This window comes from Dromiciops gliroides, chromosome 5 (genome assembly GCF_019393635.1).
Source record: "Dromiciops gliroides isolate mDroGli1 chromosome 5, mDroGli1.pri, whole genome shotgun sequence".
Classification (NCBI taxonomy): domain Eukaryota; kingdom Metazoa; phylum Chordata; class Mammalia; order Microbiotheria; family Microbiotheriidae; genus Dromiciops; species Dromiciops gliroides.
This window is the reverse complement of record NC_057865.1, coordinates 166284324-166306886: the sequence shown is the minus strand read 5'-3', so window position 1 is coordinate 166306886 and position 22563 is coordinate 166284324. Positions and strand designations below refer to the sequence as shown.

Sequence of the window (22563 nt, the reverse complement as noted above, 5' to 3'; positions counted from 1 at the left end):
AAATCTCTGGGGTCGGCTAGGTGGCACAGTGGATAAAGCACTGGCCTGGATTCAGTAGGACCTGAGTTCAAATCAGGCCTCAGACACTTGACACTAGCTGTGTGACCCTGGGTGAGTCACTTAACCTTCATTGCCCCCACAAAATTAAATAATTAAATAATTGAATGAATGAATAGGTAAATGAATCAATCAATCAATCAATCAATCTCTGAACCTTAGGGTTACCCAATCAAAGAATCCTGACATGAGAAGTAGTCAACTGCCCTCTGGGACCCAGACTGGATTTTAGAGCAGGAATTGGGGAAGTAGCTCAGATGAAGTACTACATGTGGAGGGTTCATCTCGGATAAGTATTGGGACCTTTTTATTTCTGAAGAACCTCTGGAGAAACTCCATATCTGGGACTTTCACCATTGTATATCCTAGTTTTCAGGACACACTAGAGAAAACAAACAATTTTTCTCTTAAAAAAAAAAAGATTGTAGTTATTCAGTAGTTCATTTTCTGATGTGTTTCCTTACAAGTCAGACCAGTTTCTTTGTGATAACATTTGCATGTTTGAATGCTTATGTACTAATATCTGTTGTATTATTCTGCCCATTTGTTCAAGATCATTCAACTATTTAGTTGTACATAGCTCATAAATGTTCTCCCTATTCCCCCTTTTGCTTTTCAAATGAACATAGACTGTTTTCTTTCTCTGAGATCTTATGGACTGCCAGCCCATAGGATAAGAATAAGGATTATCTCACTACCTTTATGCTTTAAGTTTGAGGGTACTCACCTCAGGGGCCGAGTATCTGTAGAAGGGACAGTGCTCTTACCTTTTGGGAAGGTGTTTTATGCCTTCTATTTTATACCTTCTCAGTAAATTCCCTTTTATAAAAGTACATTAACATTAGCTGATTGATAACTATTGGAGGAGCACACTGGATGGGAGCTCATGAGTGATAACACTACAAGTTGCAAACCTTCAGGGATATCCCTACATCCTTAGGGGAGGAGCATTCACCTGTCCTCTGGAGACTTAGAGATCGGCAGAATGAGCTCAGAAGAGGCACTACAATAGCATGGTGAAAGTCTGTAATGTTCCTCCAAAACATACAATAATGAAATCACCCATTTCAATACTTATAACACTGCTCCTCTGGAACTGTCTTTGATTACATTGTTTTGTCTGAACCATTTAATGGCATTACCTAGGGTCTACCTATACTTCAATAATGTCCAAGAATTTTTATTAAGCACTTCTTAGGAATAAGACATTCTACTGGACATTAGATAATGCAATAGCAAAGTCCTTGATTTTACAGATTAACAAGTGGGTTAGGGCATGTAAACCAATAGGTATGACACAAGAATAAACATAATAAAGGCAAAAGAGAGATACAGATAAAGTGCTCTAAGAGAATTTGAAGAGGAAGAAATCACTTTCTAGTGAGGAAATCAGGGAATAGGCAGCATCTGAGTTGGGTACAGTGGAAAGAGTCTTCGAGTTAGAAGATAAAGATTCAAATTCTACCTTTGACCTTAGGCAAGTCACTTAAACAACAGTTTCCTCACCTATATTATGTTGAACTAGATGGTCTATGAGATCTTCTCTAGATCTATTTATTATTTTCCTCTTTCTGGATGTTTTACCCTCTTAATGTAGCCTAAAATCAAATTAGCTTTTTTTTTTTTGGCTGCCATAGTAAACTGTTGATTCATGTTGAGTTTATAGTTTGCTAAAATGCTTAGATAATTTTCAGGTAAATTACCATCTAGCCAAGCCTGTTTCATCATGTACCTATAAAGTTGATTGGTTTTTATCCCAAGCAAGACTTTATATTTACTGATATTAAATTTCACCTTATTATATTTGACCCTACATTCTAGTCTGGTGACATCTTTTTGAATCCTGACTTAGTGATCCAGTGTGTTAACTTTCACTTCTAGTTTTGTGTCATCTGTGCTTTTGACAGGGTGCCATCTAGGCCTTTGTCCAAGTCAATGATCCATTTGAAAACATTTTTGTTATTCAATAAATAAATATCTTTTAAAATAACTAATAATAAACCAGGTAACGAACCAGCACACTAGGCTTGAAGTTAGGAAAACCTAAGTTCATATTTGGCCTCAGACATTAGCTAAACTTCTGTCTGCCTCAGTTTCCTAAATTGTAGAATGCGGACAATAATAGCACCTACCTCCCGGGGTTGTTGTGAGGATCAAAATGTACATCTAGTAAGTGCTACGTTTTTGTTGTTCAGTCATTTCAGTCATGTCCAACTCTTTGTGACCCCATGAAAGGTTTTCTTGGCAAGGATACTGGTATAGTTTGCCATTTCCTTCTCCAACTCATTTTACAGATAAGGAAACTGAGGCAAGCAGGGTTAAATGACTTGCCCAGGGTCACATAGCTAATAAGTTTCTGAGGCCAGATTTGAACTCAGGAAGATGAGTCTTCCTGACTCCAGGCCTGGTGCTTTATTATTGTGCCACCTAGCCACTCTGAGTGCTATGTAAATGCAAAGTATTATTACTCGTATATATATCTTGTATGTACCTAATTATTTATATGTTGTCTCCTACATTAGAATGTGAGCTTCTAGAGGGAAGGAACCATGTGTTTGTCTGTCTGTCTATACCCATCCCTTAACACACTGCCTGGCTTACTATAAGAGCTTAATAAATACTTGTTGGCTTACCTACCACACAGGTAGAAATCGTCAGAGGTATTATTTGAACTCAGGTCCTCTTACTCAAATGGGTAGTTAGGTGGCACAGTGAATAGAGCACCAGCCCTGGAATCAGGAGGACCTGAGTTCAAATCTGACCCCAGACACTTACTAGCTATGTGACTCTGGACAAGTCACATAACCCTCTTTGCCTTCATTCCTCATCTGTAAAATAAGCTGGAAAAGGAAATAGCCAACCACTCCACTATCTTTGCCAAGAAAACCTCAAACTGGATCACAGAGAGTAAAACACAACTGAAACAACAACAACCTCTGACTCAATAGTCAATGCTCTAGATTTTTTTTTTAATCACAGCCTTTACAAATAACAACAAAAAAGATCATTTCCATATACAAAGAACAGAAAAATAGGGTTATACATGAAACTGTGAAGTTCTGTAACCTACTGATTTTTTTTAAATTACATGTTAAATTAAATAGAGTAGTTTTAACATTTCTGTGCTTCTCAGTGTCCCCTTCTCAACTTCCTTCTGCCCTCTTCTGCTAATTTTTAAAATGTTTTATTCATCCATTCTAGAAAGCAATTCAGAACTATGCCTCCCGCAGAAAAGTTGCTAAAATTGTGGGTCACTGATCCAGAAATACCTCTCTCTACTAAGTCTAAATCCAAAGAGAACAAAGAAAGAGATAAGAACCAATATATTAAAAAAAATTGTATCAATATTTTTTGCAGGGCAAACTAGAAATTAAGGGCTATCATTTGAGGAATGGCTAAACAGATTATGGTATAGAAATGGAATAGAACACTATTGTGCCATAAGAAATGACAAAAGGGTGTGGAAATTTATTTTGATTTGGGGACCCTACCTTTAGGCTGAGATTAGAAAGCCTTAGGTCCTCAGGGTCTCTTCCCCTCCTCCTCAGCTTCAGTTGAGTCAAAAAGCCCTGTGGGCTGTACAAGATGCCAGGTCAGACAGCTGGGGGGGTGGGGGAAGCCCCCAGCTCCCTCCGACCTGAGCGGAGCTATCTGAGAGATGCAGGGCTCTGGCGTAGCCTGTGCTGAGGCATGAGGCTGGAGCGCACCCTCCACCTCCACCAGCCGCAGCCCTGGCTAGTGGATTAGCTTGGTGTGTGGGCGCAGGAAGCCCTGAGATTTGAGTGGAGAGAAGAAAAGGTATATATAGACCTGGGAGTTAGACTCAGGGGGGGTTCAGACAGTCGAGAGAGGCTGGACAAGGAGACAGGGGGCTGAGAAGAGGTCAAGAGGGCGGCTGATGAGATTAGAAAGAAGAGACAGGGGCAGCTAGGTGGCACAGTGGATAAAGCACCGGCCCTGGATTCAGGAGGACCTGACTTCGAATCTGGCCTCAGACACTTGACACTTACTAGCTGTGTGACCCTGGGCAAGTCACTTAACCCTCACTGCCCTGCAAAAAAAAGGAAAAGAAAAGAAAAAAGAAAGAAAGATTTAAGAACTCTGATCAATGCAATGACCAACCATGATTTCAGAGGACAGATGATGAAAAATGCTACTCAACTCCTGACAGAGAGGTGATGCAGAATAAGACAAACATATTTTAACATGGCCAATATAGGAATTTGTTTTCTTAACTATGCATAATTGATAGAAAAGTTTTGTTTTTCTTTTTCTTTCTCGGTGGTAGTGGGAAGTGGGAAGGATGTGGGAAGGAGAGAATTGGTAATTGAAAAAAAATTAAAGTTTCATTTATGCTCTTTACTTTTATTTTTTTATTTTTGCATTATTGTACCTCCCACTACCCCATCCATTTCCCCACCTCCCCAAGTCCTCCTTTGTAACAATTAAATATAATCAAGAAAAACAAATTAACACATTGTGTCTGAAAATGTATGTCTCAATGTGCACCTCTAACCCAAGAAGTGAGAAGTATGTTTTATAATCAGTCTTCTAGAGTTGTGATTAGTCATTGTACTAGACATAGCTTGTTTTGTCTTTCAAAGTTCTTTTCCTTTACAGTAGCAATTAGAGAAATGGTTCTGCTGATTCTGATCCTTTCCCTTTATATCAGTTCATATAAGTCTTCCCAACTTTCTGTGAAATGTTCCCTTTTGTTATTTTTCATAGCACAAGAGAATTCCTATACTATCACTTGTCTGGGGTCACACAGCTAGTGTAACCAAGAAAGGCCTTTAACAGAAGATGGGATTTGAATGGTCATGAAGGAAACCAGGAATTGAAAGTGAGGAGGAAGAGCATTTCAAGCATAGTGAAAAGGAGCTGAGTTGGGAAATGAAGTATTGTGTTCAAGGAAGAACAAGAAGTCCAATGTCACTGAACCATAGAGTAATGGTGACTAAGGTGGTACTTAGCCCCTAGGTGTTTGTTTTTAATTTGAAAACTACCTGTTCATATCCTTTGATGATTTCTCTATTGGGGAATGCCTCTTGTTTTTACATATTTGAATTAGTTCTCCATATTTCTTGGATATCAGACCTTTATCAGAGACACTTGCTACAAAGACTTTTCCGTGGTTAACTGTATCCCTTCTAATGCTCTTTCCACTGTATCACTACCCCCTTTGTCACAGACTTTCCATATTTGTCAGTATAGTATTGTGTTGGAAGTATTGTATTCCTTTGCACTAATGTATGCTGTTTTGATAATATCAAAAAGATATTTACATATATATATATGTACATAGGTATACATATTTTTGTGCTTATTTATTCTAAACTTTTCTAGGAAAAAAAGTATCTAGATAATTCAAACATCAGAAAATCTCAAAATGGTGACAGATGTCAATATTTCCGTTTTAACTATATGTCTCCGTATCTCTAGTACCTCAGAAATGTTTGTATTTTTTTTCCAAAAATGCTTTACAACTTACTTACAATGCTGAAATGTTAGAAGCTATTCTGCTGTTTTTAATCTACATTGCAATAAATGTAAATAACCATTTGTATGGGTGTCCCCCAGGACTCTGTCCTGAACCTCTTTTCCTTCTATACTTCCTCTTTTGGTGATATAATGGATTCCTAGGGGTTCAGGTATCACCTCTATGCAGATGTCTCCTAGAGATAGCTATAGCTATAGATATGGAAGCAGATATAGATACAGATATAGATACAAGTACAGATGTAGCTATAGATAAATCTAGATCTATAGCCTCACTCTTTCCTGAGCACAAGTTACACATTACTAAGGGCCTACAGGCTATCTCCAATTGGATGTCCTACTGCCATCTCAGACTTTACATATCCAAAATAGAACTCATTATCTTTCCCCCATCACACTTCCTTCCTCCAAACTTCCCTCTTTCTGTTGAGGATACTTCTAAATTATCAAGGTTCTCAACCTGAAAGCCATCCTCCATTCTTTCCTGTCCCTCAGTTGCCAATCAAATCATTTGCCCAGACTTGATGATTTTTCATCCATAATAAATCTTACATCCTTTTCCTTCTTCCACAACCACTACCACCCAAAGTCAGGCCTTCATCACCTCTCGATTAAACTTTGCCAATATCTTCCTGACTGGTCTTCCTCCCTCTAAGTATCCCCTCTCCCATTCATCTTCCACACAACTGCCCAAGTGATGATATTCCTAAAGATACATCTGATCAGTTTCCTGGTCCAAGAAGCTCTAAACCCTCTTCTTCTCTTGCCTCTTGAACACAATACAAAGTCTTCCATTTAGTTTTTAATGTTTTAATTAAGTGTTCTTTTTTTTTTTTAGTGAGGCAATTGGGGTTAAGTGACTTGCCCAGGGTCACACAGCTAGTAAGTGTGTGTTAAGTGTCTGAGGCCAGATTTGAACTCAGGTACTCCTGACTCCAGGGCCAGTGCTCTATCCACTGCGCCACCTAGCTGCCCCCATTAAGTGTTCTTTTTTACTTTAAACTTAACAACCATCAACACACACATTTCAATATACCAAGAGCAAAAGGAACTATGAACTTCTGTTACCTACAGTTTACATTAGGAATAGACCTGATATTTTATTGGTGTAGGAAAGTCCCAGATGAGAAACACCCCTTTACCAGTGCAGGTCAGCACCTTCTTTGCAACTACATGCTTAGAGAGTCATATAGAACAGTGGTGTCAGCCTGTAGATAAGGATCCCTGCAGGTTATTTAGAAAACCACAAATTAACATCATATGTTTTACTGTATTTGTATTTATTTTGTTAAATACTTCCCAGGTACATTTTAACCTGGTTCAAGTCATCCTTGGGAGTGTCTTTGGCAGTGTTTCTGACATCCCTTTCTACAGCACTAATAGGTTAAATGATTAAATCTCATGTCACAGAATTAATATGTGTCAATATGAATCTTCCCAATGATATTCCTAGGAGTATGGCTGGTTCTCTATTTGTTTGAATATGCAGCCTTCTGTATCCACACATATACATATGTATACAAGTGTGTGTATATTCAATAACATGCATATTTGTATATTGTGATATATGTATATACACACACTCACATATACATCTATATCTTTTAACAACAAGGTAATAACAAAATCATTCCGTTTGTTTGGCTCTCTTAAAGTTCTTTACAATCTGATTCCAACCTAACTTTCCAGGCTTACTGCACATTCATTTTCTCCACCTTCCGGATAAATTGCCTGCTTCTGCTTGATGTTCCCCATAAATCAAATCTCCACCACCATGTTTTTGTATTGGCTGTCTGCTCTGCTGAGAATGTGCTCCCTTCTCACCTCTGCCCCATAGAATCCCTGGTTTCCTTCTGGAATCAGTACAGGTGCCACCTCCTATAGAAAGCCCATCATATAAGGAACTAATCCAAATTTATAAGAACAATGGCCATTACCCAACAGATAAATGATCAAAGAATATGAGCAGGCAGTTTTCAAAGGAAGAAATATAAGTTCTCAACAGAAATATGAAAACAAGGTCCAAATCATTATTAATTTGAGCAGTGTATCTCAAAGTGTAGTTCTGTGTACCCCTGGAGGTTCCTAAAACCCTTTCAGGGAGTTTTTGAAAATTATTTCCATAAAACTAGTAAAATTTTTTAATTTCTAATATGGTAAATATCAATAGATGTAACCTACATAAATAAAACTTTTGGGGTATACTCAGTAATTTTAAGAATGTAAAGGGGTCCTGAGACCAAAAAGTTTAAGAACCAATGAATCAGAGAAATGCAAAATAAAGAAAGTCCATAGTTCTATCTCACATTTATTGGATTGGCAAAAATGAACAAAAGTAAATTGACAAATGTTGGAGGGGCTATGGCAAAACAGGTACACTAATGCAATAGTGGTGGAGTTATGAATTGGTCCAACCATTCTGGATTGCAATTTGGAACGATGTCCCCCAAGTTACTAAATTGCACATACTCTTTGATCTAGCAATATCACTACTAGGTGTATATATACAATGTTGTTTGTCCTTTGTTCTAAAAGAGGAACGAATGAATATGTCAAAGAAAGAGGAAAAGAATGTATATATACAAAAATAATTATAGTATCTTCTTAATTTAAAAAATAATAAAAGTAAATAAAAAAAGAAAGTCAATTCAGTTACCCTCAGTTGTTAAGGCTCTTCCTCTAGAAAATCCTGGTCTGAGGATTTGTGGAGGTTCCAGGAGGAATTCATCAGAGGAAGGGCTGTAGGGATGGAAGGATGTTCACCTGTCCACAATCTGTGACCAGTAGGGGAAAGGACTGGGGGGGGTGAGGAGGGTTGGGGGATAGGGGAAGGAAATAAGCATTTATATACTATCTACTATATGGTGGGCACTGTGCTAAGAGCTTTACACACATCTCAGGTAGGACAAGTCTGTGAGTCCTATCAGTCCCTTTCTACCTGTCTCCAGGTTAGGGTATAATTCCTGGGGTCAAGTAGGGGAGACTGGGGTGATTTCTGCTCCAGCCAACTGGCATGCATCTCTAGTGTCCTGATCTCCTTGGCAACTCAAAGAGTGAGTTATATACACATACACATAGACATCAGTTTTGAAACTTAAGAGCTAGGATACACATGTGTAAATGTAAATGTAGATACAGATAAGACACATTTTTCTTTATGTATGGGGTAGCTTCCTTGCTGAATGTTCAAAATGTAGAAGATCAACACAAAACTGAATTTATACTTTTCCATTTCTTCTTCCATTTCCACTTGGGATTCCCAAAACTTTTCTCAGAACTGGGCTTTCCCTCCTGCCTCAGGGTGACACCTCCCAGATTAGGAAGTACCTGCCCTAAACAGCTGCAGGAAAGGCTCCCAGACCAACCCTGACTTGATTGTCCACAGTCCTCCTCTTGGCAGCCCTGTGTCCCAGGAGGAAGTGGTTATTTTGGGTTTATGGCTTGATGGGCACACTCCAAAACTCAGATTTTTCATTGACTCCAATGTACTCCCCTTGTGTTTTACCTTTGAGGAGCAAGAAGAACTAAGAGACATCATCTGAGTTGTATCTATACAAATATAGGAAAATCTATTCATCCTGCCCATCTGAGGTGATCTTGACTAGATACTCTGATTCTGCCCCAAAGCTAAAATCTGCCTGGTTTAATGAGTCCTAATAACTTAAACTAGCATTGGAAGAAGCTGGGTAGCACAGTAGGACTTGGAGTGAGGAAAATCTGAGTTCCAAGCCTATCTCAGACACTTACTAGCTATGTGGCCCTGGGAAAGTCATTTGATTTCTCTCTGTGCCTCAGTTTTCTCATCTGTGAAATGGGGGGTAATAACAGCACCTAATTCACACAGCTGTTGTGAGGGGTCAAATGAGAGAATATGTTGAGTGTTTTACTAACATTAAAGTGATATGTAAATGGGGCTATTATAGGTCCTGCACAATTTGGCACCAATCCTTACCAGCTTTCTCTCCGACTACTTTCTTTCTTTCTTTCTTTCTTTCTTTCTTTCTTTCTTTCTTTCTTTCTTTCTTTCTTTCTTTCTTTCTTTCTTTCTTCCTTCCTTCCTTCCTTCCTTCCTTCCTTCCTTCCTTCCTTCCTTCCTTCCTTCCTTTCTTTCTTTCTTTCTTTCTTTCTTTCTTTCTTTCTTTCTTTCTTTCTTTCTTTCCTTCTTTCTTTCTTTTTGGTGAGGCAACTGGGGTTAGTGACTTGCCTAGGGTCACACAGCTAGTAAGTGTTAAGTGTCTGAGGCCAGATTTGAACTCAGGTCCTCCTGAATCCAGGGCCGGGGCTCTATCCATCTCTGACTACTTTCTCAGGGGAACATCTGATCCAGCCTCACCACTGCTACACTTTGCTTACTGTCTTACCTCCTAGGTGGAATGACTTTCTCCTTGGTCTCCTCTCCACCTATAGGAATATGACTCTGGGCTTATTATCCTTGGGTAAGAGAGGGATCCCGGAGGGACTGGAATGTCTCTTCTCTAATATTACTGGCTTGAGCCTCCATTCCAGATATTTTCCCCAGCTGTCTGCCACTGGTGACTAGCTGACACCCAAGCTCCATGCAACCAAATAACACCAATTAGCTTTTACAAAGGAATTTTGATTTCAAAGCTACAGCAAGAACAAAAGTACCAACATGTCCCCATCTCCCCCCTCCCGTCCCCCCAACACGGAGGGCACGCTTTCTTTTCAAAACTCCTATAGAACTGTGTAGTATCTGTGGAGCTATCCATGTAATCAGCTCTGAACCCTCATGGATTTGGATAGGAATCATGGGAAATTTTCAGAGGTATGTCACTATCTGTTTTGTTACCCCTCACCTCCTCCTAACCAGTGAGAAAACTGGGAATTTTTGAAACCAACTCAATTCTAAGTATACAGATTCCAGCAAGCAAAAGCATTGAAATGGTCAAACATTCATTTGGGACAATATGAATGCAAGAGGAATTCTCAAAAAAAGCTTCCTCAAAGAAGTCAACAAGCTAATCCAGAAGCATTTATTAAACCCTGACTAGGTACCAGGCCTGTGCTACATGCTGGGGATACAAAGAAATGCAAAAGCTCCTCCTCTCAAAGAGTCTCCCATCCCACCCCACCTCTATGTCTTATACAAAGTAGAGTCTTAATAAATGGGCATTTATGGGTAGAAATAGGTCCCTATTTTAAGTAACAAAAATCACCCAGCCTGGCCTATGACAAATAAACAGAAAAAACTAGTTGTTGTCACAGGCTTGCTAAGCCTCCTTTTGGTGCATTAAGGAGATCTCATGAAGACCTTCTACCCCTCACCTCCAAAAAAATCAAAACAAAAATTTCTAATGTGCTTATCATATAACATTGTAAATCACAGGTAACTGTGGGGCAACCACTGCCCCGTGTGTGTTGTTTTTATTAGAATGGAAGCTCCTTGAAGGCAGAAACTGTCTCTGTATTTGTACGTTCAGCACTTTAGCAAAGTGCTTCGCAAACAGTAAGTAAACCCTTGTTCACTCATTCATTTAATTCTCCTGCTAAATTCCCCTATTGTACCTTCCCAGAAGGCAGGGATCATGACTTAATGAAACTTGGTATCTCCCTTATCCCTTAACCCAGTGCTTTGTACACAGCAAGTGCTTAATAAATTTTTGAGGAATGATGGAGGAACTTCTACATAAGGATTATGAACAAGACAGCAAGGAATTTAGGGCAGGGACCAAGAAACTAAAGACTGTTGATGTCACCTGATGACTTAAGTGTTAGAAATGTATACACTCACCTTCCCAATTCCCCACCCCCACCCCATGTTGTCCCTGAAATCCATAACCTTGATTTTAATTCTTTTAGCAACTCTCTATGAAATTAAAGAAAAAAGGAAATCCTGGCAGATTTATGCTGAAGGTCCCTTATCTAAGAAGAGAGCAAATGAACAGGACTTAGCCAGAATATCGTATAATGGAAAAAGCATTAGGTTTAGGGGCAGCTAGGTGGTGCAGTGAATAAAGCACTGGCCCTGGATTCAAGAGGACCTGAGTTCAAATCCAGACTCAGACACATGACACTAGCTGTGTGACCCTGGGCAAGTCATTCAACTCTTGTTGCCCTGCAAAAATAAATAAATGGATAAGTAAAATTAAAAGCATTAGGTTTAGAACACCTGGGTATGAATCTTGTCTCTGCTACTTACATATTCACTATATGATCTTGGCAAGTAATTTCTCTTAGAGCCTTGGTTTTCTCATCTGTAAAGCAAGTGGGTTGACCCAAATGGTTCTTCTGCTTCTAACATCACAGAAGTGACTGTGTTATCTTAGCTTTTATTCTAATAGTAACTCACCAGACTCAGGTTCTGGGTCACCTACAGTGGCAGGATAAGGAGAGTTCCAAATCCTTGTTCCTACCTTTCTGGGGGATGGATACTCTAGAACTGCTCTGGGAGCAGCTACTCCCAGAGCTGACGCCCACTCCCGCCCCAAGATTAGGTTCAGAAAATTCTGAGGGAGGTAGTAATTGACAGGGTGGGGGAGAGGTGAATACAAGGGAAAACTATGTGGAGCACTCATTCAAGCTAATGACAGTTAATGGGAGAGCAGAGTAATAGAGACCAAGCTGTGCTGGTCTGCTGCTCCCTTAATGAAAGGCCACAGAGGAGATGTCTGGAGTGGGTGTGTCTTCTAGATGGCCTTCAGAGTTGAGGGTAGGAAGGGTGGTGGTGGAGAATAGCAACAGTTCCAAATTAAGTACTTAAATAAAACAGGCCTTCTCAGTTTCAGATTTGACATTAGATTCAACAAGGGAGAGGCTGAGAGGGAAGGAAATCCAGGGTGAATAATGAAAGCTGGGAGAGTGGGCAGCCTGGCATCCTTGAGGGAGAGTGCCGGCTGCATATGTCTCCCTGAAAGGGGGGGAGGGAGGAGGGGGAGAAGAGAGAGGGAGAGGGAGAGGGGAGGGGGAGGAGGAGGGGAGCGGGATGGGGAGAGGAGGAAGAGAAGAAGGATAAGGAGAAAGAGAAGAAGAAGAAGAAGAAGAAGAAGAAGAAGAAGAAGAAGAAGAAGAAGAAGAAGAAGAAAGAAGTAGAGGAAGAGGAAGAAGAGGAAGAGGGGGAAGAGAGGGAGGTAGAAGAACAAGGAAAAGGGGGAAGGGACAGAGGGGGAGAGAAGGTGGGGGTGGAAAGAAAAACAAGAATCTGTTGCACCAGGCACTGTGCCAAGTACTTTACAATTATTATTTCGTTTGATCCTCTTAACCACCCTGGGAAGGAGGCACTATTATTATCCCCATTTTATAGTTGAGGAAACTGAGACAAACATAGGTTAAGAGAGAGAAAAAATTCCCCCAAATCTGAATTTTAAGCCTCCCAGACATCCAAAAGAGCATCTCCCTTGGTAAAAGGAGTGCAGAGAAAGAAGATGCTAAAAGCCCTAACATTTTGGGTACCATGATACACAAACCTGCTAAGAATCTCAAACTCATGAAAGTAAAAAAAAAAATTTTTTTCAGAGATCTGAAAGGACCCCAAAGTCCAAAAGGATCTTGACAGGCTACAGTACTGGGAATCTAATAAGGTGAAATTCAATGAAATATTTGCATTTGGGTACAAAAACATCAGCTTTACAAATATAAGATGGGAGAGACATGGAAAGGAAGAAGATGTTCTGAAAAGGATCAGGGGTTCCAAGGGACTCAGTATGAGACAGCAGTGTGATGTAGCACCAGAAAAGCTGAAGTCATTTTGGACAAGCATGCAGTAGGGAAGGAAAAAAAGGTTCCAGAAGTGATCATCCCCACTGCCTTCGGTTTTTTCAGGTACATGTTGCAAGAGACAAAATTAGACTCATTGTCAGGAAAAAAAACAACAACCACCTTCCTAACAAGTAGAACTGTCCAAAAGTAGAATGGCTCGATTGGAGAGATGCTGAACTGCCCTTCCTTGGAAATACTCGAGCAGGGGGAGGACATTTGCTACTGGGTAGGTGTTAGTGTAGATTCTTTCAGGCATAGGTTGAACTAGATGGCCTGCTGAAGTCCCGTCTGACTCTTCCCCAGGGAAGTTAAGTGACTTTCCCAAGGTCAATCCAAGAAATAAATGACAGAGGATTAGGATTTGACCCCAAGTCCCCTAATTCCAAAGGCACTCTTCTCTCCACTGTACCATACCATCTCTTCTTCCCCTTTTACTGCCCCTTTGACCTCCCATCCCTCCGGATGGGAGGGACCTAGGCTTGCTGCACCTTTTCAGACTCACTGGGTTGCTTCTCCAGCCTTTGCAAACATCCCCACACTGAGATCTTAGGTTCCCACAACTTCAGGCCAGAAAGCAAGATTAACTCTAGGTCGATCAATAAGCATTTGTTATCTTCCTCCTGTGTGTCAGGTGCTGTTCTAGGCAGTGAGAATACAGACAAGGAATGTTACAATCCCTTGTCACAAGGAACATAGGTTCTAGTGGGGAGACAACATAAATATATAGAGAGAATAAATGAAAATGAACAGAAAGTCGTGAAATGCATGATACTCAGACACTTACAAGCTGTGTGACCCTGGGCAAGTCATTTAACCTGTTTGCCTTAATCCACTGGAGAAGGAAATGACAAGCCACTGCAGTATCTTTGCCAAAAAAATAACATGGCCAGTGCTGTCATATATGGGGTCATGAAGAGCCAGACACAACTGAAGAAACACACAAAAATACACAATAGCTTGAGAGGGAAGGTACTGGCTGTTGAGGGGATCAGGAAAGGCTTCTTATAGAAGGTGACCCTCAAATTGCATCTTTCAAGAATTGTCAAGGATTGTCAGTGGTGAGGAGGGAGTACAATCCAGGCATGAGAGAGAGAGCAGTGCAAAAGTGCAGAGAGGAACAAAGAGGCAAATGGGTAGGTAATGTGAATATTCATTAAGCACTTACTATGTGCCAAGCACTGTGTTAAGAGCTAGGGAAACAAATAAAAGCAAAAAGAAGGACAGACCCTGCCCTCTATGGGGCTTCCATTCTAATGGGGGAAGACCACACACAAAAAGGAGCTGAAAAGTTGAGGGCTGGGGGAGGGGAAAAGATGTCCCTTCATCTCCCCCACCCCAAACCCTCCTCCCCCCAAGGATCATGGTAGCAAAGTCCAAAGAGCCAGAAGCATAGCCAGAGGCAGCCTGGACCCATTCCCCACATGGAAGTCCCCTGGAGGAATCTCACCCATGGGAGAAGGGGCTGGCATAACAAAACAATGTTCTAGGATGAGAAGGCCCCAGATGAGGAGGAGAAAGGCCAATTTGGCTGGACTGCAAAGTATGGGGGGGTGGGGTAAATAGCCAACAAGGCTAGAAAATAGGTTAAGATTAAGGGCTTCTATTCAGGGCAGCTAGGTAGATAGAGCACTGGCCCTGGATTCAGGAGGACCTGAGTTCAAACCCAGCCTCAGATACTTGACACTTACTAGCTGTGTGACCCTGGGCAAGTCATTTAACCCTCATTAACCCTCAAGTCATTTAACCCTGCAAAAACAAAAAACAAAAACCAAAAAATTAAAATTGAAAAAATTGAAAATGTCCTCAAGACTTCATTGGCCCAGGAACTAAGGCTTGAAGCACTGATAAAGCTTCCCCTAGGCCTCAGTACAAAAGCCGAGGCAGGGAGAGTAAGGACCCCTCCCTTGATACTGGCGGCTACCACAGCAGATGCTGTATCCTTCCTGAGTGTATCTTTTCCTTGCAATGGCCAAGTAAACTTCCCATTGTTAACTTTCAGATGATGTTCAAATGGTTCATTTTGTTCCTGTCCTGAACCTGAACCAACCAGACTGGCCTGCGACAGGCCTGGACTATAATAGTCTAACCCAAGCCCCCCATTTTACACACTGAAGCCCAAGGAGGTTACATGACTTGTCTAAGGTCACTCCGTGCTCTTTCCAGCACTATGCTGCCTCTGTCTAAAGCGCTCTCTAGCTCTAGCATTCTAGGATAACATAATAGATCAGAGCTCTAGAGCTGGAAAGGAGGAAAAAAACACCCTAGGCCACCCCCTCATTTTACAGATGAGGAAAACTGAGGCCTAGACGTTAAGTGACTTGGCCAAGGTCCCACAAGTAATAAGCATGAGAGAGAAAGGTTATGGCATGTGTGTGATACATTATGTGTATACATTGCTATGTACATGTGAATGTATATACAAACACATGTTTATAATAACAATGACAACTACGATGATGATAGCGAACTTTTATACGGCACTTGCTATATTTCAGGCGCTGTGCTAAGCCCTTTATAATTACTATCTCATTGGATCTTCACAACAACCCTGGAAGTAGATGCTATTATTTTTGTTTTTATTTTTTTGGTGGGGCAGTGAGGGTTAAGTGACTTGCCCAGGGTCACACAGCTAGCAAGTGTCAAGTGTCTGAGGCCGGATTTGAACTCAGGTTCTCCTGAATCCAGGGCCAGTGCTTTATCCACTGCTCCACCTAGCTGCCCCTAGTAGATGCTATTATTAGCCCCATTTTACAGATGAGGAAACTGAGGCAAACAGAGGTTAATGATTTGTTCAGAGTCACACAGCTAGAAAGTGTCTGAGGCTGAACTTGAACCCAGGACTTCCTGACTCCTGGCCCAGTGCTTTAGCCATTGTACCATCTAGTTGCCCTTAATATATAACATACATGTGTGTATGCACACATGCATGCATGCATATGTGTGTGTTTGGCTGAGTCTTTTCTATCCAATGGGAAAGAGAAACAATATCCCAAAAAGGGAAACTGTGAGAATGCGAAAGGAAATCCAAAAATAGTGCCCCCGTCATCCTTCCTCACTCAGTGCCAACATGAAGTCTGGAGTCAGTGAAGCTGTGGGTGGGATTTCGAGAGGGAGGCCTAGGAAAGGAGTGTCCCTGCATGATTCAGCCTGGGAGGGTCCAAGCCCTGACAGCACAGTCCCTGTGAAAGTCTGAAGAGCTGGGGGGAGAGAGGTGGAAAACTTTCAGGGCAGACCCAAAGTCAGCTGAATTGTTAGCGTTTAACACAACCAGGGTCACAGATCAAGCCCAGGCATGGTACTGAAGGGAAAGGGAGGGGGACCGCAGAAGGAAATGCAAAATCTATTTTTTTCTTGGCCATTGGAAAAGGTGATTCACCCAAAGAGCCAGGGACGAGAGGAGAAAGGGGCAGGGAGATCTTTAGCCCCTGGGAGGACTGGTGTGACTGACCCATCTCCCCTCCAGTTAGGCTTCATATTGTCAGAATGCATCGTTGCCACTGTCTGAGGCCCTTTGTATTATCAAACAACTATCGTAAAATCTCAGATCTGGAAAAGACTCCAGAAGGTGGATTGTCATGCCCAGCCTTTAGCCACGTAAAGGTTTCTTAACTTCTTTTCATAGACTCTAGTGTTCTTGCTAGTCCTCAGATACCACACTCTATCTCCCAGCTTTTTTGCTGAGATGTCACTGGCCTTTTCGAGAACAAAAAACAAACAATAGCAACAACCACCTCGTGCTTGGAAGGCTCTCCCTCCCGCCTCGGCCTTCTGGCTTCCTTTGAAACTCAACTCAAGTCCTACCTTCTTCAAAAGGCCTTTCCACATTCTCTTCTCTCTCCATTTCCCCTTTTCTCTTCTCCTCCTCTTCCCTTCTCGATTGTTGGGCAGTCATTTCAGTCGTGTCCAACTCTTTGTGACCCCACTTGGGGTTTTCTTGGCCAAGATACTGGATGGTTTGTCATCTCCTTCTCCAACTCATTTCCTGAGGCAAACAGGGTTAAGTGACTTGCCCAGGGTCACACAGCCAGTAAGTGTCTGAGGCCAGATTTGAATTTAGATCTTCCTGAGTCCAGGGCCAGCACTCTATCCACTGTACCACCTAGCTGCCTGCCCTTTGAGATTACCTTCCATCTTGCACGTGTAATTTCTGGCATGACAACACCCCCATTAGAATGTGAGCTCCTTGAGGGCAGGGACCACATTTTTGCCTGTCTTTTCATCCCCAAATCTTGTCACACAGAAAGTGCTAACCATGTGCTTGTTGAGTGACTGACAGAGGACTTACTTGTGGCCCAAAAAAGATACGTGTCTTGTTCCAGGTCATACAGGATGAAGGGGATTAGGGGCCCAGGCCTGGGCCCCACAATTGCAGGGCTATTTCAGCACTCTATCACAATCGAGCACCCACCAAACCCCACTGTTCTTATACCAGGAGCCACCCCCCGAGGGCCATGAAGCAGTCACTCATCACACTGGAGATTAGAAGGACAATGGCAGCAGCCTTGGCAGGTCATTTTATCCACCCTTGACTTCTGGACGGGGCCGTATCTGACAGATGGGTCACTGTCCTACTTTTAAAGATCCTTGGGCTTGGAGATAATCCAGGCTCCTCTCACTCACCATCCCTGTGACTTCTAAGCCCAAAACACGCTTCAATGGCTACCACTCCAATAGCTTTATGTGCTGTTGCCCCATATTAAAATGTCAGATGCTCCTTGAGGGCAAGGATTTGTCCCGCTTTTGTGTGTAAGTATATGTGATATAAACAAGCACGTCACAGTACATGCAACATATGCACATGTCACATGTCTGTATTACATATGTAAACACACATACATATTAACCCAGTACTTATACAGAAAGCAATAAGTACTTTAGCATTCATTCATCAAGTGTAAATGACAGGGTAGATCAGCTACTAAGGTCTTGTGCATCCGGCTATTAGCTTGCCTATCTACGGACGATGCCAAGTAAAAATAACTTCTCCGTCCTTAGCAGCTTTAAGTACAAACTGATTCTAGGAGTACATTGGACCTGAGCTAGATGCTGGAAGAGCCTCTCACTGTGACCTCTTCTAGTTTTTAACAGCTCTCTGTCTCTGTCTCCCTCTCTCTGTCTATCTCTGCCTGTCTGCCTGTTTCTCTCCCTCTCTTTCTCTGCCCGTTTGTCTGTCTATCTAGCTCTATCTGTTTCTGTCTCTTCCTCAAATCTCACTCCCATTACCTCCTGTGTCCAGTTCAACCCACTGGCCTTTTGGTCTGTCATATGTTGAACTGATGAAGTTGGATAATATGCCCTTTGTAACAACCCTTAATTAACTTCCCAGGAGGGCGGGTGACATGAGAGGTGGGATGGCTTCCTGAAGGTCCTGGAAGCTCCTTCTGCAAAGGCTCCTTCTTAAAGCTAATAAATGAGCCTCCAAAGCTGTCCTCCAAGGCAGCAGCCTTGGGGGAAAAGCAAAAACCACTGCCTGCCTCCGTGTGTACTTATCAATGCTGGTGGTAGATACCCAAGAACAGCTTGAAGACTGGCGGCTCCTTGGGTGCCTGGTTGAAGAACAAGTTTGGTTTTTCTTTTTATATGGTTTCCAACTCCCCTTGCTTAGGGCATCTTTATGGAACAGTGGGAACAACTCGACTCACTTTAGGGTTTACAAAGGACTTTTCCCTCAACTCCCAAGTGAATAAGAAGTATAAGTATCATCCTCATTTTGCAGATGGGGAAACTGAGGCTTAGAGAGGTGAAATCATTTGCCCTTGGTTAGTAAATATCAAAGCTGAAATTCGATCTCAAGGAATCTCCTGACTTCAAGTCGTAGGGTCATACAATGATCAATTTGGAGCCAGGAAGGACCTTAGGGACTATCTAGTTCCACTCCTTCAATTTTACAAATGGAGAAACTGAGGCTATGTGCCTACGGTCACATAGCTAGTGTCAGAGGCAGGATTTTAATACCCAGGCCAGCATTCTATCTGTCTTTCCACTATACTTTGCTGCTATTTATTAGCTATCTGAGTAATTCTGGATCAAGCCTATGGTCCTTAGTTTCTCCATCTTTATGGTAAGGAAACCAATGACTTTATGATATTTCCTTAGATAATTATTTATCTCAGTCTACCTTGATGATAAGCCCCACTGATGATTACCTTGCTGGGACCACCTTTTAATAATAATAATTCACATTTATATAGTACCTACTCTTTTTTGTGTGATAAACACTTTACAAATATTGTCTCATCTGATCTTCACTACAACCCTGGAGTGTTGGTACTATTATTATTTCCATTTTAAAGTTGAGGAAACTGAGGCGAACAGAAGTTAAGTGACTTGCCCAAGGTCACACAGCTAGCAGGGATTTGAGGCCACATTTGAATTCAGGTCTTCCTAAATCTAGGGCCAGTGCTCAATTCGCAGTGCCACCTAGCTGACCTGATTTTAGGAAGGACGTCAGCCACATTTCATCTCACGTTTGCCTGATCTCCTTAGATTCCACCTCCTTCTCACACCTGCCACACTAACTACACCCTCCCTCAAAATTCCACCCTATGGCCCTCTCCTCCTTATTAGTGACCCTTTCCCAAGGAATACTACTTTAGGAAGGCACAAAGCCATACTTCATCTCCCTCTCTCTTACACTCTACCTCCTTCCCCTTGCCTGCCACATTGCATCTGCCCTCTCCCCCAACCCTAGCTTTCTAGCATCTCTCTATGTGTTATCTTCTCCCATTGGCATATAAGCTCCCTGAAGTTGAGGACAGTCTTGCTTGCTTATATTTGCATCTTGAGCATTTAGCACAGTGCCTACAAGCACATAATAGGGCTGCTAGGTGGCACAGTGGATAGAGTGCTGGGTGTGGAGCCCACAAGATTCATCTTTCTGAGTTCGAATCTGGCCTCAGTCACTTACTAGCTGTGTGACCCTGGGCAAGTTACTTCACCCTGTTTGCTTCAGTTTCTTCATCTGCCAAATGAGCTGGAGAAGGAAATGGCAAACTACTTTAGTATCTCTGCCAAGAAAATCCTAAATGAGGTCACAAAGAGTCAGACATGACTGAACAACAACTAGCATATAGTGCTTTGTCAATCTCTATCATCCATAAATCTATCGTGTCTTTTATCTACCTACCTATCTATCCATCCATCTTTCTATCTCCTTTTCTAATATCTCTAGTATGAACATAGCTTGGCACAGAGTCATGCCTAGGTATTCCTAAGTACCACGCAGAACAATGTTCTTGAGCCTCCACCCCCACCCCCCACCCCCCACCCCATCCCTGGTATCATAAAGACTTGGTGCTTCTTTAAATGAAGCTCTCCTTTGTCCAGTCAAATGCCTTGCCTATTTGCTCCCCTGCGGGACCTTTTTCCTCAACTCCACTGTCTTCTCTTTTCTATTATTCCCTCTCCCATGCAAGCTTTGGTGGCCTGCAGCAAGATCTGAGTGCTGATTACATCCAAACTCTGTCTCCTTTACTTCTCACCTGGGAGAAGATAGTCAGCACAAGACACTCGTAGGTCTCAGTGTTCTCTCTGCAGGCCTGCTCTGTGCTCTCCCCAAGCAGAAGTAGCTTTATGGAGAAGAGGGAAGAGTCAAAGGTACAGAGAGACCTGTGGCACACTGTGACCTTAGGGGATGAGGGAGGTGCTCCCCAAAGCATCTCCCATGCCCACAGGCCAATGCTAGAAATTTCACAGAAAAAGCTCATGTCTGTATGGAATTGGAGCATGTCTGTGACAAACACAGGTGAGGTGTTTAAGTTATTAGCCATCTATTCCCTCATGGGAAAACTATTTCAGATGCTGTTCTGGAAAGACATATTAATGGGGGGAAAGAAGAGGATGCAGGTTGTCCTGGGCACTTGAGACTGAGGAAGAGGCCATCAGTGAGGGAGGACAAGAAAGGGTGGCTAGTGTGGGGACAGGAAGGACAAAGTTTCACCTACTTCACCCTTTGGTCAATGGCCAACCATGCCCCATGATCCAGTTATTCATTTAGTCACACAATGAGTATGTCTTATGCATCAGCTGTATGCCCCTATGTCCTATGCCCTGCTCCCATGTCCTGTCCAGTACACTGAGCCCCAAAAGAAGTCCCATCTGATGCTCAGTGGGAAAACCTGCCCAGCCTGGAGACCTTAGTGAGGTCTGTATCCCCAAAGCACCACCCTGGGCACCCCAGGGCTCTTAATCTTGCATCTACTGACCTTCAAATCCCTGTCATTAACCAAGTGGCTGCCCAGCCTGATGTCATCATTCTACAATCATAGAAGTGGCTCAGAGAAGTAGGGGGACCTGTCTAACTCCAGCAATGAGTCACAAGGCAATCAGCCTGAGAGCCTTGGCTCCTGTTCTCTTGTTTTAATCTGTCTCTCTGTCTCTGTTTCTCTCTGTGTCTCTCTCTGTGTGTCTCTCTGTCTCTCTGTCCCTGTCTCTGTCTCTGTCTCTCTCTTTTTGTGGGGCAATGAGGGTTAAGTGACCTGCCCAGGGTCACACAGCTAGTAAGTGTCAAGTGTCTGAGGCCAGACCTAGACTCAGGTCCTCCTGAATCCAGGGCCAGCACCCTATCCACTGCGCCACCCAGCTGTCCCCTCTTGTTTTAATCTCAATGTCACCTTTGCCCACCAACTTCTTTCTTTATCCTCGGGACTCAACCCGGCAGCTAGGTAGTGCATTGGATAGAGTGCGCGCCTGGAGTCAGGAAAGTCTCATCTTCCTGAATTAAATCAGACACTTACTAGCTGTGAGACCCTAAGCCCTGTTTGCCTCAGTTTCCTCATATACAAAATGAGCTGGAGAAGGGAAGGCAAACTACTCCAGTACCTTTGCCAAGAAAACCCCAAATAGGGTCACAAAGAGTCAGACACGACTGAAACCACTGAACGACCACCACAAATCGAGCTCAGAATCTGATATCCAGGAGGCACTTACTAGGTGCTTGTTGAATTAAACTAAATTGACCAGCAACTAACTTCATTATAGCTCAGTCACACACAGGGGAAAGTTCTTCCTCTGATCTCCCCATTGCCCATCAATTCTCCATGTCCGGGATCCAGAGCTCTTCAGTTCCTCTCGGCAATCATAGCTTCCTATCTTTCCTCTCCCCCTTTCCGCACTCCTCAGACTCTGCTTTGTCCTCACAATTACTTCCAGTGACTCTACCCCTCCCAATACTCCCAGTCCGCCTTCCCTGTTCTGGCCTCACTTTCCTCCTTTCACAGATGACCCTCAGGTTAATAATTTCAACAATAACCTGTTCTCTATCTTTGAATCTCTTGTCACTCCTCTCCCCCC

At 42.5% G+C, this 22563-nt stretch overlaps 1 protein-coding gene across 1 annotated transcript in view; it reads right to left on the bottom strand.

Moving 5' to 3' along the window:
- UPF2 (UPF2 regulator of nonsense mediated mRNA decay) overlaps nucleotides 1-22563 on the bottom strand; it is a 201291-nt gene that overhangs the window by 1897 nt on the left and 176831 nt on the right. The window lies entirely within an intron of this gene.